The sequence below is a fragment of the Erpetoichthys calabaricus genome, chromosome 5 (genome assembly GCF_900747795.2).
Source record: "Erpetoichthys calabaricus chromosome 5, fErpCal1.3, whole genome shotgun sequence".
Lineage (NCBI taxonomy): Eukaryota > Metazoa > Chordata > Cladistia > Polypteriformes > Polypteridae > Erpetoichthys > Erpetoichthys calabaricus.
In genome coordinates, this window is record NC_041398.2 from 43,614,056 (window position 1) to 43,618,721 (window position 4,666).

The window sequence follows — 4,666 nt, forward strand, 5'->3', positions numbered from 1 at the left end:
TTCACTTTGATTTTCGGGGTGTGTTTGAATTCAGCCTTCTATAGGTTGATGATTTTCATTTCCATCAAACGATGTGGCATTCTTTCTTTCCTAACACATTACCCAGCCCATATTAGTATTGATATCCAGCAAGATTTTTTTCCCATTGAGATCTGATGTGTTTTCAAAGTGTTCCTTCAATTTTTTTGATCAGTTTATATTAGCCAAGCCCATGGTTCCATATACTCCTTTATTTTACTGAGACTAATTAAGCAGTCACATTACTTATGGAGGTGAGAAGTGAAGTTCGAGGATTGGTGAATGTAGTAGCTAAGACTATCTGGTCTCAGCAGGATATGTAGGGATTTTGAGCAGCACATGTTAACATGTCAGGCTTTCAAAGTAAGCTTCAAAAACTGGCAGCAAATATGAATGACTTAACCAAGCCTCCCTCATAATTATTTTCAAAATAAATGCTTTTGAAACTAAGGATGTATGTTGTTAATTTTAAAAAGGAAACTTTAATATTACTATACTCTGTAGAAGGGAACTGCCTAAATATGCTCTGTTTAAAACAAGAGTGCTACATTCAAGTAAAAAACCAATTATGGGTAACTTTAAAGACAATACCCTACTATCAACACCTACACAAAATTTAAAAATGAAGGATTGGAACAATTTGCACAAAACCGTACAAAATAATAAGTAATCATAGACCATATTTTTTCTTCTAGCCCATTCAAGCCTGGGTTCATATGGGGGCACACTAACACTTACACATCAATGGCTAAAATAGAATCACCTGTCAAAATCACCTATATATATTTGTGATATGGGAGGAAAACACATACAAAATTTAAGAAAACACAAACTGCTTAGCATCCACTTTGGGGTACATTGAGGTAAATATTATTTCCACAACTGTGGTTATTTTGAAGGTTAGCACAATTGACTGCATTATTACTGTAGTGCAACACAGGACTCAATGCCATGTGGAGGGCCAGTCTTCAAATGGTGTAGTCACTGAAAATGAGCCAAATTGGGTCACTTGGTCAGCTTACCTATGCAAAAGAATCCAAGGAGAAAAACACACAGACACAGCAAGAACACACAAGGTCCTCCCAGAGAGTACCTAGCCCAGTCCTTTTAGACTGTGTGGTAGCTGTAGACTACTCCGTGTAAATATTTGATGTATTATTATAGTTAAGTATTAAATTAAAAAGCAATTTAAAAAAATATGCCTTTTACCCATTCCTACTTGAATAGACTCCAGTGACCCTGACCTGTATTAAGGTTAATTGAAAATGAATGAATGGCTTATAAAGTATTAAGATCACAAATAACTTTTCATATCATATATATGCATATTTGTATAATTTAATGGTTCAAGAAATCATAAATTTTGCAAACCAGTCAAACTTTCTAGTTTTTTCCTATTTTGCAAGCTTCTAGATTGCATTTTGTTTCCTATTGACTATCTTTACTGCCCATTTCCTGTTCTGGCTTCTTGTCTTCAGATTTTATGACTGATCCAATACATTTATAAGACCTGTAATGACTTGGCAGTTGCACTGCTTTGTATGTTTGTAATGGATGGTTCAAACAGACAATCATTACAATTTCTTATTTATGAAGACATTAGATTAGATTAGATAAGCTATTAATCCCAAGGGGAAATTCAGATGCATAGAGCAGCAAAACATAAAAACAAGAATATGTATTCATAGGACAAATCATCCAATCTATAAATCAATTAATTGATAATTAAATAAAAATAAATACATTAAATAAATGTATATTGTGCAGATATTTCAAAATGGTATTTCAACAAATAAACTTAACAAGTGCCCCAGGAGAAAGCATAGAATTGCCTGATAGCAGTGTGGAGTAAAGACCCCCAGAAGCGCTTCTTAGCACACCTTGGTGGAATGAGCCTGTGGCTAAAAAATGCTCCATGTAGCACACCATGGAGGGTAATATTCCATTATGGCATCCAGCTTTGCTGCCATCCTCTTTTCTGCATAAGCTTCCAATGTGTCCATAGTTCACCCTGTGATGGAGCAGCTTACTGGTGTTAACTAATAAAGAACAAAATTCATTTCAGAAGTGCAAGATTCTCTAACTAAGGACAGAATGAGGCTTTGCAAGACAGGCAGGATTCTAGAACGCAACACATAGTCACCAAATGGGAAGAGTATTACTTGCAGCCTGTAAGATGCACTTCATTGCTGTTAGGAAAATAAGACCAGGATAATGAGGAAAGCCATTGAGAAAGAGAAACATGATATAAGAGGTAAACAAGTGAGCAAGGTACCACAGGTATACAGTATTAATATCTGAGGGGAAATTGTCTTTTTGGGGTCAGAGCACAAGGTCAGGCATTGTATAGCACCCCAGAGGAATTTTCAGGTTAAGGGCCTTGCTCAAGGGCCCAACAAAATAAAATGCCTTCTTGTAGTGACAGGATTTGAACCGGGAACCTTCTTGTTACCCGTGCAGATTCTTAACCTCCTAGCCACCACTCTGCCTGTAAGTGCTAATGATAATTCAAGTTCTTCATAAACATTCAGGGCTTCAAGATTACCTACATGATTTCTTATTTTTTCCAGATTCTGAAGATTCTGCTATCAGTGTACTTTCTCTCCAACTAACCATCCCATGCTGTATTCATTCTGCAAAGAGTGTTAACCTCTCGACCACTGGAGAAATTACTTCAGAGACAGAAGTGCATTCTAGCAGCTCCTGCGACATTTGCACCCTGTGTCCAGTATACAAACATATGTCTACAGGCATAGTTAGGATTTTACTCCCTTTAAAGACATGCAATAATCTATTGGCCCTGTATCGGGATCCTTTGTTCCCAACAATTGCTTTGGGGGAAACCTTACAACAATCGCTGACCAGCTGTAGCCTCATATTCCTTTTCCATACCTAAGAGGAGTAGAATCTGGATTGGTTTTCTGTTGCTGTCTGGTTCTGTGTCTTGTGTTTTCAGAAATTTCCTTTTGCATGTCCCTGTTTAAAGAGCAGTTGGGTATTTGTGGCTTTAATGTTAGCTTAAACAAGTCTAGTCATTTTCCTTTGACCTTTCTCATTAATAAGAAGCTTTTTGCCTTCCAAACTACCTTTGTTCTCTGCAAATTCAGAATTGTATAGTGTGTGAAAGTTTCTGGCACGGCACTTGCATTTGAGATGCTGGGAACACCGCATCTGGCACCAATAGTCATACCATGTCAAAGTTGTTTAAATCAAATATCTTGTCCATTGTAGTGTATGATTGACCAACAACTAGACCTCTTGACAGTTTTGCCATTGCATTGCAGATTTAAAATTGAATGTTTATAGGGGTAGACTATTTGTGTTAATGAGCATGCGTGTTTAATAAAGTCACCATTCAGTGTGTATGCATTTTTATTATATAACTGATAGTTTGTCCAAGTGATGTTTACATCACAAGTACAAACTACAACCATTTACGTACAACTAATATTTCCATGAACTGTCAAAGAATAGTTTTCTGGTTATAAAACAAGCCTACTAAAAAAAATAATCTCCAGTAAGTGGCCTTTAATACATAATTGAATGATTAGTCAGACAAACTAAGCTGTGCTCTTCCTGGGGGACATGTTGAGGTTTAAAATAGCAGCTCTCTTTGCTGGTCAGATGGTGCTAATTCAGCTTATTTTATTTCCAGTGGATTGTGAAAGGTGGTATGTCTGTATGTGCGCATGTGTGTGTTTTTGTGCATGGTGGACACAGAGTAGATCTGATTATGTCATTTCATAAACACTCACAATAACACCCCCTCGACACTTGTTTGAAGTCGGTAATGAACAGCTGTTATAAGGCACGAACTAATAAAATCAAGAGAGCCGTAAATCTGCAGCCGGCACATTCACCAAACACACTTCCAGCAGGAAGAGAGGCACCTGTCAAGTCATGAAATTTTATCTCAGCATGCTCTGTTTGTGTGGGTGTTTATGGGTATTCTTGCCTGCTCTCTGGGGTAATAGGGCTGCTCAAGGGCACTTACTTCAGTGTGGGTCACATCTTCAGAAATTCATATTTTTTAATTCTTCTACTATCCCATACAGCTTCTCATTTTGAAATATTTTCCTCTCATTTTTATAGATTTTTTTAAACTCCCATCACTTGTTTTATTCATGCAGTTTAACTTTACACTTACTTTACTCCTTTTCTCATCAGCAATGATTGGTTAATTAATTAATTTATTTATTATCTTATACTTGAGTATTTCTTACAGCATTCAGCAGCAAAAGGCAGCATAAACTATAAACTATAAACTACTGCTCCAAAGGCAGGAGTATGTACTATATACACATGACTTATAGATTACTCTGAATATAAGAAAAGTAAATAAATAAATGTAAATAGTTTTTTTATAAAAATAAATTGAACTTAGAATTTTTGGAAAAAAGAAACAAAAGAGGAGTTCTCTGGTTAGCATTATTGCCTCATGGCCTACAGAGTCCAAAGTTCACATTCTAGGCTCTGGAAACTTTTAATTTCTTCCCACATTCCAACATAGTGCAGGTTTTATTAACTATTGACTTTAGTGGCTCAATTTGAGTGTGTGTAAATGTGTGCAAAGAGTACTTGCATTAACATTTACGGGCACTACATCTGGGGTTTGTTGCCTCCTAACATTCAAAAGAGTCAGGACTCT